At 46.8% G+C, this 23,146-nt stretch overlaps 1 long non-coding RNA gene across 1 annotated transcript in view; it reads left to right on the forward strand.

The window, feature by feature from the left end:
• LOC135070790 (uncharacterized) overlaps window positions 1-23,146 on the forward strand; it is a 41,397-nt gene that overhangs the window by 17,399 nt on the left and 852 nt on the right. The window contains exon 2 of the long non-coding RNA XR_010256948.1: window positions 20,369-20,548. This is a non-coding gene — a long non-coding RNA (uncharacterized LOC135070790). The remainder of the gene's footprint in view (window positions 1-20,368; window positions 20,549-23,146) is intronic.

The following is a 23,146-nucleotide window of genomic DNA, read 5'->3' on the forward strand; positions in this document are numbered from 1 at the left end:
TATGGATCCTGCGAGGCCAAAAACAGTCACAACCGTGAATGCATATTTACCACCATATTGTGAAGGCGTTTAAGCAGAGCAGTGTCCGCAGATGGCAGTCCCTTATTCAGTGGTGATAATTCCAAGAGTCCACGGTGTGCGTCGTCCCTCTTTTAGGAATCCAATCGGTAAAGAGCAGTAGTCAGGGACTTGGTTCAGGTATTCGATCCACCAAATATTTAGATAGGTAGTAGACTTGTAACAACAGATCCCACCAACGCGTTTCGTTGCGTTCACGCAACTTTTTCAAGGTCCCTCTCCACCTCTCTACAAAACTTCAAACGATCTCTCAAGACCCACTTCTTCACCAAACCCAGCCAAATCTCATCCTAACCCTCTGTTCTACGCTCTCTATGTACCCCATCTGTGTCACCCCTGTCTGTCTACTCCTCCCCTTTAGAATGTAAGCTCTCACGAGCAGGGCCCTCTTCCCTCATGTGCTTATCCTTTCTTACTTTAATAATCTTCAACTGCACCACATCCAGCAGTCTTCTGCCACCTGATACTTATTCCAGTGTCATCTCCTGATGTAACTATGTTTATTTACCCTGTACTTGTCCTATACTGTCATCAACTGTAAGTTGCTGTTTTCCTGTTTGATTATTTGTTCATGTATTCTGTAATTGGGCGCTGCGGAACCCTTGTGGCGCCATATAAATAAAGGATAATAATAATAATAATTACACCCCTGGCAACGAGCATGACACCAAGAGCATGAAACCCCTGTCATTGAGTATTATACCCCTGGCAACAAGCATGACACCCAGAGCATGAAACCCCTGGCAACGAGCATGGAACCCAGAGCATTAAACCCCTGGCAACGAGCATGTGGAGCATAATGTGTCACAGGCATTACAGTGTGTGGCATAATGTATAACGGACATTGTGGTGTGTGGCATAATGTGTCACAGGCATTACGGTTTTCGGCTTGGGGGAGCTAAATTTCTAGCTACGCCATGGATTGCAGGGTCGGGCTCCATTTGGAGCCCTTGTATGTGCTGGATCATACATTCAGGCGATAGGATTGCATATTGCAATGCAATCCTGAGCGATAAGATTCCGTCCAGATTGTATTGAATATGTAATCCATGATAAATGGTCCCCTCAGTGGGAAGATTTTGGGCTTCATCCAGAGCTGTGCGCTAACCCAATGGTTTGCGTACAGCTGTGATGGTGGGTGGAGTGTGCAGCTGCTGTAATGCAGCTGCGTCTTTGGTGGCCGGTTGATGGCGGGGAAGGTGGCTGTTTCAGAAAATGGAGCATGTTGGCCCCAGTTTCTGGGCGTGCAAAGGCCAGTGGCCCTCATTCCGAGTTGTTCGCTCGCAAGCTGCTTTTAGCAGCATTGCACACGCTAAGCCGCCGCCTACTGGGAGTGAATCTTAGCTTAGCAAAATTGCGAACGAAAGATTCTCAAAATTGCGATTAGAAATTTCTAAGCAGTTTCTGAGTAGCTCGACACTTACTCTGCCACTGCGATCAGTTCAGTCAGTTTCGTTCCTGGTTTGACGTCACAAACACACCCAGCGTTCGCCCAGGCACTCCCCCGTTTCTCCAGCCACTCCCGCGTTTTTCCCAGAAACGGTAGCGTTTTTTCACACACTCCCATAAAACGGCAAGTTTCTGCCCAGAAACACCCACTTCCTGTCAATCACATTACGATCACCAGAACGAAGAAAAAACCTCGTAATGCCGTGAGTAAAATACCAAACTTCTTAGCAAATTTACTTGGCGCAGTCGCAGTGCGAACATTGCGCATGCGCAATTAGCGGAAAATCGCTGCGATGCTAAGAAAATTACCGAGCGAACAACTCGGAATGAGGGCCAGTGTCTGCATCTTCCGACGCAGATTTACTAGCCTTAGCTGCAGAGTTCAGGCGGTCATTCTGAGCAAGCTTAAACTGGGTATACACTAGACAACCAATGTATCCAGTTGACGGCAGATGCAACAAAATTATATATTGTGCAGTCCTTACACACTGTACAATCTGGTGAATGACCACATGATATATAATTTCCCTGCCGCATTGGAAAACATGGGGTCTTCAGCTACATCTTCAGATTGAGCAGCATGTAGGGCCGACCTGAAGATGCAACGGACGACGCTGCAGGAGCATGCAAAGTGCATACACATTGGACGATTTGAGCGATATGTTGGAATCGGGCAGATCATTCAAAATGTCATCTAGTGTGTACCCAGCTTAAGGCTCCCTCAGATGGCGGTTGGTGATTCGATGCTGCTCCATACTCAACACTCAGGTAAATGGCTTTCAAAGCACTGGCTAGAACCAGAGTGAGATTTACACACAATATATGAACCAAAGGGTACATGTGGACATTATACACAGGTGCAGCAGTATATACTCCTGGATATTTGGTGTGTTTTGATCAGAGATGTGTGGAAAAGATAGGTGCCTCCCCTGCCATAGACTTGTACTCCAGAGTTTTGACTATAAAAAAACGATTAGAATAATACAAAGTAGATATTTCTAACATATTCTTTGTATTTTTCATATACTTTATACAGTCAAAACTCTGGCGCAAACGTTAGTATGATAGGAAAGGCTCTGCCTCACCCTGCAGCACATCACTGGTACAAAGTATCCTAGTGTCTCTCCTACTTGGTACCCCATATGTTTATTAATGTTTGTTAAGTACCTCTTACATTTCTGTATACTTTTAGTTATTTTTTGTATAATCATTGTTTTTGTATAATCAATGTTTATTAGCAAATACAAATATACAGAAGCAATGAAAGCACCTTTAAAAGCAGACACGCTATGAGAGCATTTTTAGAATAACCAATGACAATAAATAACACAAAAACTGAGGCATGGAAGAAGAGAAGGGTGATGAGAGCAGAACAGAAATCTGAGAGGAAAAGGAGTAGGAGGAGAAGAGGGTCTGGTGGAAATAAGTCTACAGCTGAAATAAGTATCTGTTCTGAAGTCAGTGGGAAGGTCTAAGGAACGGGATAACATGTCCACCATAAATCCCCCTATTCCAACAAACAGAGCTGCTACTCAGTAGAGTCTTTATATTCTAGCCAGTCAAGCCACATAGATAAAAGTTCCCGATATCTGTCCTGGCTAGAAAGGTAAAGGTCTTCCATTTCCATTTTCTTGTCAAGCTTTTGAAACCAAAAGGACATAGGGTCTATTTACTAAGCCTTGGATGGAGATAAAGTGCACAGAGATAAAGTACCAGCCAATCAACTCCGAACTGTCATTTCTGCAGCGGGTACACTGGATTCCACAGGGAATAACATCAGGGTGTAGAGTTGGATCTTGATACGAGGCACCAACAGGCTAAAGCTTTGACTGTTCCCAGGATGCACTGCACCGCCTCCTCTATATCCCCGCCTCCAGGCACTGGAGCTCAGTTTGTAAGTTGGTGCCTGCAGTGCAGGCAGCTAACAGGATGGGCTGCGCTAGGCAGCCCTGAAAAGAGCTTTTCTGACAAGAAAGAAGACTTTAAGGGCCGCAGCATAGGCACTTGGTGCTATATGTCATGCTGACATATTGTGCGGCTCCCTCACCTCTCCCAGCGGAGCTGTATACTCCCGCGCCCTGGTTGCCGTGTACTTACAGCGGAGGCGCTCCGGTCTCATCAGGCACACATACCGCTGCTGCTCTCCAGGATCGCGTGGCCGCACGATAGGGAGGAGGTAAGAGGGTCCCCCAGGTGGGACCCGCCGTAATCGTGATCCGGTCGCGGTCTCCGGAGATGGCCCGCCCCGCTGACGTGGACACTGTGGCCGTGCAGGGACCCCACTATATCCACCAGGGCAAGGAGCACAGGTCGGATTTACTAAAATCCGTTTAGTACAGGCTCCATAGTACCCGGTGGTGAAGTCCAGCAGAGGGGATAAGGCTCTGACCTGTAGCCCTCCCCCAGCCCCAGGCGCCATCTACAGCAGATGTTCCCACCCTGGAGCTGCATCTCTCTCTTTTCTCTGACGTCCTAAGTGGATGCTGGGACTCCGTAAGGACCATGGGGAATAGCGGCTCCGCAGGAGACTGGGCACAACTAAAGAAAGCTTTAGGACTACCTGGTGTGCACTGGCTCCTCCCACTAAGACCCTCCTCCAGACCTCAGTTAGATTCTTGTGCCCGGCTGAGCTGGATGCACACTAGGGGCTCTCCTGAGCTCCTAGAAAGAAAGTATATTTAGGTTTTTTATTTTACAGTGAGATCTGCTGGCAACAGACTCACTGCAGCGAGGGACTAAGGGGAGAAGAAGCGAACCTACCTAACAGGTGGTAGTTTGGGCTTCTTAGGCTACTGGACACCATTAGCTCCAGAGGGATCGAACGCAGGATCCGACCTTGGTGTTCGTTCCCGGAGCCGCGCCGCCGTCCCCCTTACAGAGCCAGAAGCATGAAGAGTCCGGAAAATCGGCGGCAGAAGACTTCGGTCTTCACCAAGGTAGCGCACAGCGCTGCAGCTGTGCGCCTTGCTCCTCATGTACACCTCACTCTCCGGTCACTGATGGGTGCAGGGCGCTGAGGGGGGCGCCCTGAGGGCAATATATGACACCTTGGCTGGCAAATCTACATCATATATAGTCCTAGAGGCTATATAGATGTAAAATTACCCCTGCCAGTATTCCAGAAAAAGCGGGAGAAAGTCAGTTGAAAAAGGGGCGGGGCTTCTCCCTCAGCACACTGGCGCCATTTTCTCTTCACAGTGCAGCTGGAAGACAGCTCCCCAGGCTCTCCCCTGTAGTTTTCAGGCTCAAAGGGTTAAAAAGAGAGGGGGGGCACTAAATTTAGGCGCAATATGTGTATACAAGCAGCTATTTGGGGAAAAATCACTCAGTTATAGTGTTAATCCCTGCATTATATAGCGCTCTGGTGTGTGCTGGCATACTCTCTCTCTGTCTCCCCAAAGGACTTTGTGGGGTCCTGTCCTCAGTCAGAGCATTCCCTGTGTGTGTGCGGTGTGTCGGTACGGCTGTGTCGACATGTTGGATGAGGAAGGTTACGTGGAGGCGGAGCAGAGGCCGATAAATGGGATGTCGCCGCCTGTGGGGCCGACACCAGAGTGGATGGATAGGTGGAAGGTATTAACCGACAGTGTCAACTCCTTACATAAAAGGCTGGATGACGTAACAGCTGTGGGACAGCCGGCTTCTCAGCCCGCGCCTGCCCAGGCGTCTCAAAGGCCATCAGGGGCTCAAAAAACGCCCGTTACCTCAGATGGCAGACACAGATGTCGACACGGAGTCTGACTCCAGTGGCGACGAGGTTGAGACATATACACAATCCACTAGGAACATCCGTTACATGATCTCGGCAATGAAAAATGTGTTACGCATTTTCTGACATGAACCCAAGTACCACATAAAAGGGGTTTTATATTTGGGGAGAAAAAGCAGCCAGTGTTTTGTTCCCCCGTCAGATGAATGAATGAAGTGTGTAAAGAAGCGTGGTTTCCCCCGATAAGAAACTGGTAATTTCTAAAAAGTTACTGATGGCGTACCCTTTCCCGCCAGAGGATAGGTCACGTTGGGAGATATCCCTTAGGGTGGATAAGGCGCTCACACGTTTGTCAAAAGGTGGCACTGCCATCTTAGGATACGGCCACCTTGAAGGAACCTGCTGATAAAAAGCAGGAGGCGATCCTGAAGTCTGTATTTACACACTCAGGTTATATACTGAGACCTGCAATTGCCTCAGCATAAATAGGGCTGCTGCAGCGTGGTCTGATACCCTGTCAGATAATATTAATACGCTAAGACAGGGATAATATTTTGCTAACATTGAGCATATTTAAGACGTTGTTTTATATATAAAGGATGCACAGAGGGATATTTGCCGGCTGGCATCCAGAATTAATGCAATGTCCATTCTGCCAGGAGGGTATTAGAAACCCGGCAGTGGACAGGTGATGCTGCCTGTAAAAGGCACATGGAAATTCTGCCTTATAATGGTGAGGAATTGTTTGGGGATGGTCTCTGGGACCTCGTATCCACAGCAACAGCTGGGAAGAAAAATTTTTACCTCAGGTTTCCTCACAGCCTAAGAAAGCACCGTATTTTCAGGTACAGTCCTTTCGGCTTCAGAAAAGCAAGCGGGTCAAAGGCGCTTCCTTTCTGCACAGAGACAAGGGAAGAAGGAAAAAAGCTGCACCAGCAGCCAGTTCCCAGGATCAAAAATCTTCCCCCGCTTCCTCTGAGTCCACCGCATGATGCTGGGGCTCCACAGGTGGAGACAGGTGCGGTAGGGGCGCGTCTCTGGAACTTCAGGGACCAGTGGGCTTGCCCACAGGTGGATCTCTAGGTTCTGCAAATAGTATCACAGGGATACAGGCTGGAGTTCGAGGCGACTCCCCCTCGCCGTTACCTCACATCAGCCTTGCCGGCTGCCCTCGGAGAAAGGTAGTACTGGCGGCAATTCACAAGCTGTACTTCCAGCAGGTGAAAGCAAGGTACCCCTCCTTCAACAAGGCTGGGGTTACTATTCCAAAATGTTGTGGTACCGAAACCAGACGGTTCGGTGAGACCCATTCTAAAATTGAAAGCCTTGAACACTTATATACGAAGGTTCAAGTTCAAAATGGAATCACTATGGGCGATTATTGCAAGCCTGGAGAATTTCATGGTATCACTGGACATCAAGGATGATTACCTGCATGTCCCTATTTACCCTCTTCACCAGGAGTACCTCAATATTGTGGTACAGGATTGTCATTACCAATTCCAGACGTTGCCGTTGGTCTGTCCCCGGCACTGAGGTATTTACCAAGGTAATGGCCGAAATAATTATCCCGTACTTGGACGATCTCCTTATAAAGGCGAGGTCCAGGGAGCAGTAGTTCGTCGGAGTAGCACTATCTCGGGAAGTGCTACAACAGCACGGCTGGATTCTGAATATTCCAAAGTCGCAGCTGGTTCCTACGACGCGTCTACTGTTCCTGGGTATGGTTCTGGACACAGAACAGGATAAAAAGGGTTTCTCCCAGAGGAGAAGTCCAAGGAGTTGTTGTCTCTAGACAGAGACCTCCTAATACGTATACAGGTGTCGGTGCATCAATGCACGCGAGCCCTGGGAAAGATGGTAGCTTCTTACGAAGAAATTCCATTCGCCAGGTCCCATGCAAGGATTTTCCAGTGGGATCTGTTGGACAAGTGGTCCGGGTCGCATCTTCAGATGCATCGGCGGATAACCCTGTCTCCAAGGGTCAGGGTGTCGCTGTTGTGGTGGCTGCAGAGTGCTCATCTTCTAGGGGGCCGCAGATTCGGCATACAGGACTGGGCCCTGGTGACCACGGATGCCAGCCTTCGCGGCTGGGGGGCAGTCACACAGGGAAGGAACTTCCAAGGCTATGGAAAAGTCAGGAGACTTCCCTACACATAAATATTCTGGAACCGAGGGCCATTTACAATGCCCTAAGTCAGGCTAGACCCCTGCTTCAACACCGGCCGGTGCTGATCCAGTCAGACAACATCACGGCGGTCGCTCATGTAAACCGACAGGGCGGCACAAGAAGCAGGATGGCGATGGCAGAAGCCACAAGGATTCTCCGATGGGCGGAAAATCATGTGTTAGCACTGTCAGCAGTGTTCATTCCCGGAGTGGACAACTAAGAAACCTCCACCCGGGAGAGTGGGGACTTCATCCAGAAGTCTTCCAAATGATTGTACACCGTTGGGAAAGGCCACAGGTGGACATGATGGCGTCCCGCCTCAACTAAAAGTTACAAAGATATTGCGCCAGGTCAAGGACCCTCAGGCGATAGCTGTGGACGCTCTGGTAACACCGTGGGTGTAACAGTCGGTGTATGTGTTCCCTTCTCTGCCTCTCTTACCCAGGGTAATGAGAATAATAAGAAGGAGAGGAGTAAGAACTATACTCATTGTTCCGGGTTGGCCAAGAAGAGCTTGGTAACAAGAACTCCAAGAAATGATCTCAGAGGACCCATGGCCTCTGCCGCTCAGACAGGACCTGCTGCAGCAGGGGGCCTGTCTGTTCCAAGACGTACCGCGGCTGCGTTGACGGCATGGCGGTTGAACGCCGGATCCTGAAGGAAAAGGGAATTCTGGAGGAAGTTATCCCTATGCTATTTGAAGCTAGGAAAGAAGTGAACGCAAACCATTATCACCGCATATGGCGGAAATATGTTGCGTACTGTGAGGCCAGGAAGGCCCCGAAGGAGAAATTTCAGCTAGGTCGATTTCTGCACTTCCTACAGTCAGAGGTGACTATGGGCCTAAAATTGGGTTCCATTAAGGTCCAGATTTCGGCTCTATCGATTTTCTTCCAAAATTGAACTGGCTTCACTGCCTGAAGTTCAGACTTTTGTTAAGGGAGTGCTGCATAGTCAGCCCCCATTTGTGCCTCCAGTGGCACCGTGGGATCTCAACGTGGTGTTGGATTTCCTGAAGTCGCATTGGGTTGAGCCACTTAAATCCGTGGAGCTATAATACCTCACGTGGAAAGTGGTCATTCTGTGGGCCTTGGCGTCGGCCAGGCGTGTATCAGAATTGGCGGCTTTGTCATACAAAAGCCCTTATCTGTATTTTATATGGATAAGGCGGAATTGAGGACTCGTTCCCAATTCCTTCCTAAGGTGGTATAATTTTTTAATGTGAACCAACCTATTGTGGTGCCCGCGGCTACTTGGGACTTGGAGGATTCCAAGTTACTGGATGTAGTCAGGGCCCTGAAAAGTATATTTTTCCAGGACAGCTGGAGTCAGGAAAACTGACTAGCTATTTCTCCTGTATGCACCCAACAAGCTGGGTGCTCCTGCTTCTAAGCAGGCGATTGCTCGCTGGATCTGTAGCACGATTCAACTTGCACATTCTGCGGCTGGACTGCCGCACCCTAATTCTGTAAAAGCCCATTCCACGAGAAAAGTGGGCTCTTCTTGGGCGGCTGCCCGAGGGGTCTCGGCTTTACAACTTTGCCGAGCTGTTACTTGGTCGGGTTAAAACATTTTTGTAAGAGTCTACAAGTTTGATACCCTGGCTGAGGAGGACCTAGAGTTTGCTCATTCGGTGCTGCAGAGTCATCCGCACTCTCCCTCTTGTTTGGGAGCTTTGGTATAATCCCCATGGTCCTTACGGAGTCCCAGCATCCACTTAGGACGTCAGAGAAAATAAGATTTTACTCACCGGTAAATCTATTTCTCGTAGTCCGTAGTGGATGCTGGGCGCCCATCCCAAGTGCGGATTGTCTGCAATACTTGTTTATAGTTATTGCCTAACTAAAGGGTTATTGTTGAGCCATCTGTTGAGAGGCTCAGTTATATTTCATACTGTTAACTGGGTATAGTATCACGAGTTATACGGTGTGATTGGTGTGGCTGGTATGAGTCTTACCCGGGATTCAAAATCCTTCCTTATTGTGTCAGCTCTTCCGGGCACAGTATCCTAACTGAGGTCTGGAGGAGGGTCTTAGTGGGAGGAGCCAGTGCACACCAGGTAGTCCTAAAGCTTTCTTTAGTTGTGCCCAGTCTCCTGCGGAGACGCTATTCCCCATGGTCCTTACGGAGTCCCAGCATCCACTACGGACTATGAGAAATAGATTTACCGGTGAGTAAAATCTTATTTTCCTCACTCCCTGTCAGTGTTTTGGGCGCCATTACCCAGAGCTGTGCTGATTCTGGGACTGCTGGGCACTGTTTCCTCTGTAAAGCCGCCTACATGTCGTTTAGACAGTGTTAGTTAAGAACAAGTGCATACCTACAGGAATATTTAGTACAAGTATTCTGTGATATACATCCAGTATTTACTGTGCATTGTTATATCTGTATACATACATAGCTTTACATAGTATTGCTAGTCCAGTGCAGTTTTATTGTTGTTTGTAATCATTTCTGCATTGTACATGTGACTGTGTGTGCCTATAGCTGCCATGTGGTTCCTATTCCGTGTATCTCACACATATTGCTATCCCTATATTCTGTACCCTAACAGGTGCTAAGTGCATCAGGGTCCTATATATATAGTGTTTCACAGGATATACTGTTTGGTATTTTTCTCTGTGTATTTCAGTCACTTTATACCACTTAAATCCTCTGTTTGTTATCTGCATTTGCAGTCACACTGCACAGGTTTGTTTTTTTATCAGGTACTGTGTCTGGCTATATTATACTGTTATGCCCTAGGGCTACATTCTCCTATAATGTCTGCGTCACAGGGCGGGAGATCTGTGGCTGATCCTGCGTCATGCAGTGCTGACGCCACGGATTTATCTGAGGAAAATATTCCAGCTGAGGGTCCAGGTATTGGGGATTCTGTACCCCTCAGTCAGTCTGCAGCACTGGTGGCGCACCAAGACCCACCTTGGGCTGCTTTTTCTAATTTACTGACTACGCTAGTAACGAGACTTGCGCCCCCTGTGGGACCTCCTGTGCCTGTACAATCACATATTGTCCCTGTTGTAAATCCACCATGGGTGGATATTCTGTCTACTAAGTTACAGCAGTTAAATCAGACTTTGGTTAAGCAAAAGCCTGACCCTCGCCCTCCTAGGACCAAAGGGTCATCTAAGCAGGCCATTTCTTCCTCACAGTCCACGCATGTTTCAGATACTTAATCCGATGAAGATGGCGTATATACTGACCCATCAGACACTGATGCAGATGCTTCTGATGGGGAATCTACAACACAGGTGAATGTTCCTGACCTCTTGGGCGCTATCAAACTGATTCTTCAGATTGATGATGAACCTGAACTTCCAGATATGTCTAAGAAACCTGATACGTTCAAACGTCTGAAGGTTACTAAATTAGTTTTGCCACATTCTGACCATTTAGTTGACATACGTCAGGAATCCTGGGAGTCTCCAGGTAAGAAATTTTCCCTGTCTAAAAAGATGCTTGCTCGGTATCCCCTCACTGCAGAGTTAAGTAAAAATTGGGAAACATTGCCACCGGTGGACTAACATGTTGCACGTCTTGTGGTGTCTTCTACTCTGCCTGTCACAACCTTCACCTCTCTGAAGTAACCGATGGATAAGCGTGTGGAGGGTTGCTTGAAATCTATTTACACTCTTGCGGGTGCTGTGCATAGACCTACTATAGTGGCTTCTTGGGCTGCAAAAGCTATTGAAGCCTGGTTTCAAGAAGTTGAAGCGGAGCTACCTCCGAATTTTTCTGATAATGCCAGACAGTGTCTTTCATATACTACCACAGCCTCTCATTACATTCAGGAGGCGGCCTCTGATGCCGGTGTGCTGGCAGCCAAAGCGTCTACTACATCCATTCTGGCTCGCCGAGTTCTGTGGTTGCGGTCCTGGTCTGTGGATCTTGACTCGAAACAGACTCGCACTTCCAAAACCTCTAAGCCCAAACCTAAACGTTCCTGGGCTGCCCATCCACCTGCTTCCAAACCAGACAAGCCTGCTGCATGACGGCGCATGCCTCCCCCCGGCGGACCCCAGTGTGGGAGGCCGACTTCTGTGCTTCACCCAGGTATGGTTACAGAACACTTCAGATGCCTGGGTGAGGGAAGTTGTCACTCACGGATACGCCATCTTTTTCAAGAAACGTCCCCCTCACCAGTTTTTCTCGACAAATATCCCTTCGGATCCATTGAAAGCAAAAACTCTACATTTGGTGGTACCATCCCTCCTGTACACAGAAGTGATAGTGCCAGTGCCTCTGGCTCAGAGAGGCAGGGGGTACTATTCAACGCTGTTCCTGGTTCCGAAACCGAATGGATCCTCCCGGCCCATTCTCAACCTCAAGTCTTTGAACAACTTTGTGAAGGTGTCCAAATTACGTATGGAAACTCTTCGCTCTATTGTTCTGGCCTTGGAGCCCAAGGACTATATGGTATCCCTGGACATACAGGATACTTACCTACATATACCTATTGCCATGTCGCATCAGCAATATATGCGGTTTGCTATTGGCTACCTACATTAGCAATTCCAGGCATTGCCTTTTGGTCTGACCACGGCTCTGCGAATCTTCATCAAGGTCATAGCGGTCATGACGGCCCTTCTCCGCCATCAGGGTATCAGGATCCTGCCGTATCTGGACGACTTGTTGATCCTGGTGAACTCCCCAGAGGTTTTTATCTGTCATCTGGAACTGACGGTCCAATTCCTGCAAGCCCACGGGTGGCTCATCAACTGGAAGAAATCCTTGCTGGTCCCTGCTCAGAGCATGGTGCACTTGGGGGCGTTACTGGACACACACAACCAACGGTTGTTTTTATCTAGGGAGAAGGTCCTGAAACTTCAGGACAGGATAAGATGCTTCCTCTCTCGCCCATGTGTGTCGATACACTCGGCGATGCAAGTACTAGGCCTCATGGTGTCGGCTTTCGACATGGTAGAGTACGCTCAATTTCATTCTCATCCCCTGAAGCGGATAATCCTTTCCAAGTGGGACGGCCTGCCTCACCAGATCAGGTCTCACATGATTTCCTTGACTCCGGAAGTTCATCTGTCTCTGAGCTGGTGGCTCCAGGTCCAACGATTGAGCAGGGGTCATCCCTTCTGGATCTCCAACTGGGTCCCCCTAACGACGGATGCCAGTCTGCGGGGTTGGGGCACGATGTTGGAGCAACACTCTCTTCAGGGTCGGCGGACCAGGGAGGAATCTCTCCTTCCGATAAACATTCGGGAGCTGCGGGCAGTGTTCAATGCTCTGAAACTGGCCCTGTCTCTGCTACAGAACAGGCCTGTTCAAGTACAGTCAGACAACGCCACCACGGTGGCGTACATAAATCATCAAGGTGGCACTCGAAGCCGCATGGCAATGATGGCAGTGTCGAAGATTCTTCTATGGGCGGAACGCCATCTGCCAGCCATATCAGCAGTGTTCATTCCAGGGGTCCTCAACTGGGAAGCGGGCTTCCTCAGTCGTCAGGATGTACATGCCGGAGAGTGGAACCTTCATTTGGAAGTCTTTCAACTCCTAGTGGACAGGTGGGGCCTACCAGATGTAGACCTGATGGCGTCTAAACACAATCACAAGGTTCCGTCCTTTGGAGCAAGGACAAGGGATCCTCAAGCAGCGTTCGTGGATGCGCTGGAAATTCCATGGAACTTTCGGCTGCTGTATGTGTTCCCTCCGGTGTAACTCCTGCCCAGGGTAGTAAGGAAGTTCAAGCAAGAAGGAGGAATACTATTTCTAATCGCTACGGCGTGGCCCAGATGGCATTGGTTCTCAGACCTGCAGGGTCACTCGATAGAGCGTCCTCTTCTACTTCCACAATGCCCAGACCTCCTCGTTCAGGGCCCTTGTGTCTACCAGGATCTGGCCTGACTGGCTTTGACGGCGTGGCTCTTGAAGCTTCCATTCTGAGGGCCAAAGGATTTTCTGAGGCAGTCATTCAAACTATGTTGAAAGCCCGTAAACCGGTTTCGGCTCGGATTTATTATAGGGTCTGGAATTCTTACTTCACCTGGTGTGCGGCTAAGAATTATGACGCATACAAGTTCAGTACTGCCAAACTTTTGGCTTTTCTGCAACAGGTCCTGGACTTAGGCCTTCGTCTGGCTTCCCTGAAGGTCCATATTTCAGCATTGTTGGTATGGTTTCAGAGAAAATTTGCATCTCTGCCTGACGTTCATACTTTCACTCAAGGTGTTTTACGGATTCAACCTCCCTATGTCCCTCCTGTGGCTCCTTGGGATTTATCGGTTGTTCTGGATGCCCTACAAGAGTCTCCGTTTGAACCTCTTCAGTCTGTGGAACTTAAGTGGCTTACTCTTAAGGTCTTGTTTTTGATGGCTATTGCCTCTGCTAGAAGGGTTTCAGATTTGGGTGCCTTATCCTGTAGGTAACCCTATCTGATTTTTCACTGTGACCGTGTGGTTCTTAGAACTCGCCCTAGTTATCTGCCTAAGGTGGTGTCGTCTTTCCACCTTAACCAAGAGATTGTGGTTCCAGCCTTTATCTCTTCTGGTTTGTCTTCCAAAGAAAGGCCTTTGGATGTGGTACGGGCTTTCCGTATATATATGAAGAGAACCGCCTCTCTTAGGAGATCTGTTTCTCTCTTTGTCCTTTTTGGTTTTCACAAACGTAGTTGGCCTGCGAATAAGCAGACCTTGGCCAGATGGATTAGAATGGTGATTGCACAAGCCTATGTGCAGGCTGGTTTTCCAGCTCCTGCTACTATCAAGGCCCATTCTACTTGGTCTGTTGGACCTTCTTGGGCGGGCCGCCGTGGCGCGTCCCTAGAACAATTGTGCAAGGCGGCTACGTGGTCCTCAGTGAACACGTTTATCAGGTTCTATGCCTTTGATACTTCCGCCTCCCAGGATGCTTCCTTTGGACGCCGGGTTCTTGTGCCCGCTGCAGTGCGTCCCCTCCCATGAGGAACTGCTTTAGGACATCCCCGATGTTGTTCCCTGTGGAATACCAGTGTACCCCGCTGCAGAAAAGGAGATTTATGTTAAGACTTACCATTGTTAAATCTCTTTCTGCGAGGTACACTGGGTACCACAGTGCGCCCACCCTGACGCACTTAGCTTCTTCGGGTTTGTATGGCATTAGCCGCTGGTACCTTCTACTGTCATGAGAATGTGGTTATCTGTGGCTACTACTGTCGTCTCTCTTACCTGCTACTGCATTGGACATGGTAACAAAACTGAGCTCCAGTGCCTGGAGGCGGGGATATAAAGGAGGGGGTGCAGTGCATCCTGGGAACAGTCAAAGCTTTAGCCTGTTGGTGCCTCGGATCAAGATCCAACTCTACACCCCGATGTTATTCCCTGTGGAATCCAGTGTACCTCGCAGAAAGAGATTTGACAATGGTGACAATGGTAAATCTTACCATAAATCTCCTTTTTTCAATCCCACACTTTGACATAGCAGTTAGGAGGTGATTGGCTGGTACGTTATCTCTGTGCACTTTATCTCCACCCAAGGCTTAGTAAATAGATCCCTAGGGAGGAGGGTGCAAGGCCTTCCAGAAAACTGGGATGACCACTTTCGCTACATTAATAAAGTGCTTTAGTAAAGATTTCTTATACTTAGAGGGAATAAGTATGATATACCAATGGTCGGGATGCCAGCCCTCAGTTACCGACAACGGCATCCCGGCCGACTGCCGTCAGATTAACTGCACCCCACTTAAAGATAGAGATATCTAATAAATGAAATTGCCAGCATACAGAGTCAGATGGCAATTCCCTCTCCCACCGCAGTCTTAGTGATAAGTATAACTGTATTCCGGGCAGTCCCACCAAATATGAAGGGGGATCCCGGCATTTGTCTACAATGCCATAACAGTTAGGCATGTCTGGAAACATTAGCACACTAGGACATCTTTACCTCCATGTAAGGAATTTAAAATGTATCTCAACTACTGGGGAGTTTTGCAAAGAAAGTTGAGTGTATAGAGAAATTTGTTTCCAGGGCCCACCTGAAATACTGTGTCCCAATTCCTTATGCCAAGTGGAGGTAAAAGTAAGGAGTGAGCTGGCCAGCAGTTTATATATGTCAGAAAGTGTATTATTAGTATTTTTTAAGGTGGCCACACAAGGCGTGATTAAAATCGGTGTATACTGCAATAATTTGTGCACCATGTTTTACAGTAGGAATTGTAAGGGGGCAATTAAATTAATTTGTTGAAATGTATTCAATTACTTCCCGCATTTAGCTCTGAGGTTGCACTTATTGACAATTTCTGCTCGCACCCTCCTGCACTGCGAGCAGAATTCTGCATGAAGGACCTCATTCAGTAAGGACTGCAAACTTTGCAAATTGCAATCCAGCCAGTTATTGAAAAACTGCGCATGTGCAGCGTTCACATTGTGCACACACGAGTAAAATAGCAACAGAAATTGCATACACATCGTGACTACTATGCAGCCACTGTTTGACAGGAAGCCGCCATTCCGGGGCAGAAAACTCAGTTTTCCGGGTATGTCTGAAAAAACGCAGGCATGCCCAAACGTTTTTAAGGAGGGCCTCTGACATCAGCGATGATCACATCCAGCCGCTTGTGTCGCAAGAATTGTGGACGACCTTGCCTGGCACAGATAGGAAAAATCTTCGATGTTCCGGGAATTGCGTATCGTATATGCCCGCATATTGCGCTGCTTTCACAATTTCTGCAATGAGCGTTTTTTTTCTGTGTTTCTGGGCGGCAATTATTTGATCGCAGCAACTGCTTTTTAGCAGAAATGTCAATCCTTACTGAATGAGGTCCTAAGTAGTGCTTTGGGCCTAGTTGCAAACTGACAGCTGTATCGCTCCTGGCACTTAGCCCAAAAGCTTTAGCTTAACATAGCTAATACTGGTCATGACAGGAAGTACTTGAATAGCTCCTGGGCACTTGGGATAAAAGAGACAACAAATACCTGAGACCAAAGCTCCAGAAATGATAAATGGAGATGAGAACTGATTTTTGACAGTAACCCCACTCTTAGGTTTGGTCACAGAATACACCAGGAAACATTTGTTAGCCAGTAGTGGGGCATGTTCCCTGGACATCAATATTGAGGGGGCCCTGTGGCAGGGTTTGGCCATCCCTCAAAATGCTCAGTTTTCTCTTGCACAGGGGAAGCTTAAGTGGGGGTCCTGAGGTCCTGTGAAGTGTGATGATGCAACCTTGACTATCACAGGTGCCTAGAGAAGGAGAGGTATGGTGTCAGAGTGGTGGTGACTGGTGAGTAAAAGGAAATGCAGTTGGTAAGGCATGGTGTCAAGAAGTTGTGGTGAGTATTTCAAAGGGTGAGGTATAGTGTCATCAAGTGTTGGTGAGTTAGGGGAATTACCCTGGGTGGGAATTATCGTGGGAGAGGTATGGTGCTAGTGAATGGTGGAGAGTGAAGGGTATTTGTGTGTGTAAGGTATGGTTTAGGGAGCATTGGTGCAGGGAATAACAGTGGGTGGGGCATAGGAACATTGTTTTATGGACCCCTAATCATTTTTAGCTTAGGGCCTCGCAAAACCTAGGGTTGTCACTGTGATCACCCCCTCCTCTTACTATCTATCATACTGGTAGCTGGCAGGCTCCTTATCATGCACTGTGAGACAAATTGTGACAACTCTTCTCTGTGAACAAGCAAAATAGGACACATGTACCCTTGCTCTCAATGCTGCGCTGATTGGTTAATATATCCGTAGCCCTGCCTGTTCATCAATGAGCATATTCTTCTGAGGTTGGTGTTTGGCCGGCCCTGTCATTGGTAGAACTGTTAGTTAAGTGACAGGACGAGGATGGTTGTTGCTTTTATTTATAACATGTGTCTCATATTTCTGGCTCCCGCATTCCATTTTGCATTGGTATGTCTTAATGGGGTAAGAAAGAGACAACACTTGTGGCCTACAGAATTAAGTATACACACTATTGCCCTTTACAGGTAAAAACGCAGCAGATTGTGAGTCAAACATCTTCACCTCTTTGTAGTATGTATTCATATTTATTAGAACACAATATATTTCCACATCAATTATCTACTTCATTGTACAAATGTCCCACTTCTGTATTTAGTTTACGACATAACACTATGCGTACATCATATGATGCTTGTCTATCATGTTGAAAACATAGGGGGTAATTCCAAGTTGATCGCAGCAGGAATTTTCTTAACAGTTGGGCAAAACCATGTGCACTGCAGGGGAGGCAGATATAACATGTGCAGAGAGAGTTAGATTTGGGTGTGGTGTGTTCAATCTGCAATCTAATTTGCAGTGTAAAAGTAAAGCAGCCAGTATTTACCCTGCACAGAAATAAAATAACCCACCCAAATCTAACTCTCTCTGCACATGTTATATCTGCCTCCCCTGCAGTGCACATGGTTTTGCCCAATTTTGCCCAATTGCTAACTAAATTCCTGCTGCGATCAACTTGGAATTACCCCCATAATTCTAAATTCTAATTTCAACTTTAACTTGGTAGTCCAGAATTATGTTTTTTTGCTACTATGCCACAATGGGGGAAAGTAGAAGATGAGAAGAGAAGCAGTTTAAGGTATTAGTAATATGAGGAATATATAATCTATAAGGTGGTTGGTAAGCATAACTGGTAGGCTACTGGATTAGTTATCTGAGAAATGATCGCTCTTTCAGTGTCCACTTCTCTGATTCCACCTCCTCTTCGCCACCTCAGTTGGAGTATCGCAAGGCTCAGTCTTAGGTCCTCACTTTTCTCAATCTATACCACATCTCTTGGCAAACTAATCAGCTCTTTTGGATTTCAGTATCATCTGTACACGGATGATACTCATATCTACCTATCCTTCCCAGATTTGTCACCATCTGTACTGGTCCGTGTCACTGAATGCCTTTCTGCTGTTTTATCTTGGATGTCTTATCGCCAGCTCATATTTCCAAAACAGAATTAATTATATTTCCACCGACTAATAGTAGTTACCAACATGATATCTCTATCACTGTTGAGAACTTGCCAATCTATCCTAATATTATTATCCTTTATTTATATGGTGCCACATGGGATCCGCAGTGCCCAATTACAGAGTAAACAAATAAGCAAAACATGAAGACAGTGACTTACGATTCAATACAATACAGGACAAGTACAGGGTATATAAACATAGCTGCGTCAGTAAACAACACTGAAATAAATATCAGGGTGGCAGAAAACAAAGGTATTTGGTGCAATCAAAGGGAATATTGAAAAGAAGATAGGTTAAGTAAGAGACGTAAAAGCACATGAGGCTAGAGGACCCTGCTCGTGAAAGCTTACATTCTAAAGGGGAGGGACATCCTATCCCACAAGCTCGCTGCCTAGGTGTCATCCTTGACTCTGACCTGTCCTTTGTTTTCCACATTCAATCTGTCTCAAAATCATGTTACATGCATCTAAAAAACATATCCAAAATACCTTACACAAGACACCGCAAAAACTCTAATCCATGCTCTCATTATTTCCTGCACTGATTATTGCAATAGTCTTCTTACTGGTCTTCCCAAAAATAGAATCTGACCACTACAATCCATTCTGAATGCAACTGCAAGGCTAATCTTCTTCACTAGATGTTTATCTTCTGCGGATCCACTGTCAGTCCATCCATTGGTTACCCGTATTCTACCGTATTCAATATAAAATACTTTTACACACAAGGATATTAGCCAAACTACACCAACATACATCTATTCGTTTATCATCCCCTGAACACTCACCTCTTCAGACAAGCTTATCAAATTCTGAAACTAACCACATAACCTCTATAAGCTTTCCTATCCAATTGCATCTCCCCACTGTACAGTCCACACATATCCTCATATGTTTTCTGTTTCTTCACTTTCCCATTCTCCTGACCCCAGGCCAATATTGCTGTGTGACCATGGGGGTCATTCCGAGTTGATCGCTCGCTAGCTAGTTTTAGCAGCCGTGCAAACGCTATGCCGCCGCCCACTGGGGAGTGTATTTTAGCTTAGCAGAAGTGTGAACGCATGTGCAGCCGAGCTCTGCAAAAACAGTTTGTGCAGTAACTTTCAGAGTAGCTCCGAACCTACTCAGCGCTTGCGATCACTTCAGCCTATTTGTGTCCGGATTTGACGTCATACACCCGCCCAGCGAACGCCCAGCCACGCCTGCATTTTTGCAAACACTCTCTGAAAACGGTCAGTTGACACCCAGAAATGCCCCCTTCCTGTCAATCTTCTTGCGGACGTCAGTGCGACTGAAAACTTCGCTAGCACCTGTGCAAAACAACAAATGCCTTTGTACCCGTACATCACGCGTGCGCATTGCAGTGCATAGGGTGGTCTTCTGTATGCCGACTGATGGGATCCCAGCGCACAGTATACCGGTGCCGGGATCCCGACAGACTGCATACCGACACTTATTCTCCCTCGTGGGGGTCCACGACCCCCCTGGAGGGAGAATAAAATAGTGTGGCGCGCGTAGCGTGGCGAGCGCAGCGAGCCAGCAAGGAGCTCATTTGCGCTCGCCACACTGTCGGTAAGCCGGTGGTCGGGCTCCCGGCGCCGGTATGCTGGTCGCCGGGAGCCCGACCGCCGGCATATCGTAGTGAACCCAGTACATACGCATGCGCAGATATGCCCATTTTTAGCCTGATTGCTGCACTGCAAACAACGGCAGCTAGCGATCAACTCGGAATGACCATTATGCAATAGATAGCACCTATCCTTGTGTATCAATGCCTATTTCCCTATAGATTGTAAGCTTGCGAGCAGGGCCTTCCTACCTCTGTGAATGTCTGTTATTACCCAGTTTTGTTTTAATACTGATATTTCCAATTGTAAAGCGTAAAGGAATTTGCTGTGCTATATAAGAAACCGATAAGAAATAAGTCAACCCAAAAAGGTCCAATGAAGTGTTCAGTGACTTTCATGGTGGAAATATTCATTCGAATATAGTGATTAGAAAACCATGCTCTGTGTCTGGTATTAGTTTTAGAACCAATTTTCTTTTTTTTCATCTGCAGCAACTTTATAACAGGAGGAGGTTTGGATAGCTTGTTCTTGACTTATGTGTAGATGAGGAAAGTCATGAAGAAGAGAGTCTGCAGCAGGAGTCTCCCAAGTGGGAATGAATGGACTGATCGGAAGTCATGGGAGCATTTGTACACAGTGAAGAAAAGCATCATGGATGACGTTTCATTGCAGTGAGTGTTATGATTGAACTCAGCCCAAGTTCACTAGTGTATCCAATACTCCTAGCTAGAGGAGACATGCATTCTGATGATTTATTCTAAATCTTGATTCACCCTCTTAGTTTGCTCCTTGAATTGAGGTGATATGAAGTTACATTTGTTACTGATGTTTTTGGATGTTTATGCATAGATCTCTCCAGAATTTGTCTGTAGACTGTGGAGAGATCTTATGCTGAACATAAGTAGTACATTATTACCAGCTGTGATTTTTTTTTTTTTTTTGGGGGGGGGGGACGTCTGACATCATGCAGGATGGAAATCCTAGTCCAGCACAGATGCTGGCCATTTAAGTGCAGATGTTAACACAGATTGTGAAAGACTTGACCCTATGAGCCACTACTCAGAAACAAGCGACTCAATTAGTTTGGCTAGCTCAGGATGTCGCAAGTATTGAACCTAAGCCAAAGCTCTGGAGAACAGTGGCTTTTTCAGAAATCTAAAGAAATCTGCAAGCTTTACTTTAAGCTAAAGCCTCAAAATGTGCTGGCTATCCACAACAACATCCTACCCAAGCACCATTGTGAACAGACGAGTTGGACCATATATACCACAATGGTCAGGAGCCTTTAGCAGGGTAAATTCAGATTACTCTGTTAACACTATCTGCGGCTCCTACACCATTCTTCCGGTATGATCCATATCATTGTCTTTTTATCCCTCCAGACTTATGTCTTTTATGTACTGTGTTATGCCATTGTAATAGTGCTAACATAGATCTTGCAAAATAAATGATTTCATTTTATTGCATTATCCCACGCATTGATATACTGTTACCTACTACATTGATCTGGTTCCCCAATGGTCTAGCACCCAATCTGTACACTATTTTCATTTACCAGTTCCCTATTTGGGGGGTACACTAGGGGGGCACCCTTTTGTACTTGGATAGGCTTGCTTCCAGTACCAGTACAGCACCCAATTGAGTCTTCACCTACTACACACATTCTCTGTCTGTGAAGAACGCTTAGGATTGTCATCTCACTGCTATAGGGTCATGCCCAAAGCTGGGCCATCAGATTGAGTTCAGTGAACCTAGTGCTCATCTCAGTAGTTACTTTTTTCTCAGCCTTGTGTTTGCTATATGAAGATATGGATATGAATGAATCAGCCGAAGCTCATCTTCGAACATTATGTCAAGGATGTAGAACTGTGTAGAAGTATTCCACCAAATTCAGGAGATGGCCTACATATACTGACTGACATAATCCTGCTTTAAGAAGTCAGTATCAGTTGTGTATTTCGGATTGCAAACTCGCATGTTTCCTGCAATCCAAAAGCTCGCAATTGCAAAACTTGCATCCAGATGATTTCCCATTGCAAACATACAATTCAGGGCAATGTAATAGGATACAAGTTTACAGCTTGCACCTAAAACATTACCAAAATCTCTCCCAAAAATAGACCAACTTCTGGCTGATTGATAGAAACACGCACAGATTAGTGAGATACATGCATGCTTCTGTCTGTAAAAGTGTTTAAATAGTAAAAAAAAAAAGAAAAAAAAAAAAAAAGATGTGAATACGGGGGGGAAAAAGACGTAGGGTCCCCTGTATTTTTGGAACCAGCACCGGGTTCTTGGAGTTGGCCCTGGTTCTAAACAAAGGGAACAAAATGAGTAGGGGTCCCCCATATTTCCAGAACCAAGGATTGGACAAGTGTGTAATCAGCTTTATACAATCCTTCTGCAGACCTGCTCGCAATTTCTACATCAAATCCTCGCTACACACTAAAACATTCTGTTGAAAAAATATAATTTTGGTTCGGGGAAGGGGGATTTATTAATGAGGAATTTTATTAATTATACTGATGAAGGGGACAGCTTTTTAATATTCCTTCCAAAAACAAAGAAGTGTTTTTATTTGGGTATTTCTTTTGTTGTGGAACTACAGGTACCAGTGGGCCCATTATTTCCCCGCATGCTGGTACTTGTGATTCTCCAAGTACCAGCAAGCAGGGGAGGCTTGCTGGGACTTGTAGTTACACAACAAAGGACAATATTCTTTTTTTTTTACACAATTTTCGCTATCAGCCCCCCATCCACCGCCCAGGGATGGGCGGACAGCCTCGGACTTCACCCCTGGCCCTTGGGTGCCTGGAGGGGGGGACCCCTTGATTTAAGGGGTCCCCACTCCCGCAGGGAACCCCGGCTGCGGCCGCAGGGACCTATATAAAAGTTGCCCCCGGCTGCGGCATCACCTTCCTGGCTAGGAGAGCCTGGTGCTGGTTTAAAAAATATGGGGGACCCCTACTTCTTTTGTCCCCCGTATTTTTGGAACCAGGACCAGTCCAAGAGTCCGGAGCTGGTTGTTTAAATACGGGGAACCCCCAATCAATTTTTTCCCTGTATTTTTGCTACCAGGACTGGCTCAATGAGCCCGAGGCTGGTTATGCTTTTGGGGGGACCTGCACGTTGTTGTTTTTTTTAAATATTTTAACACTTTCTTTACTATTACAGACAGAAGCATGCACGGATCTCACTGATCTGTGCATGCTTCTACAAAAATCGCCAGTCTAAACCTGGTCTATTATTCTGCCGATTTTTGGTAAGGT

The sequence above is a fragment of the Pseudophryne corroboree genome, chromosome 1 (genome assembly GCF_028390025.1).
Source record: "Pseudophryne corroboree isolate aPseCor3 chromosome 1, aPseCor3.hap2, whole genome shotgun sequence".
Lineage (NCBI taxonomy): Eukaryota > Metazoa > Chordata > Amphibia > Anura > Myobatrachidae > Pseudophryne > Pseudophryne corroboree.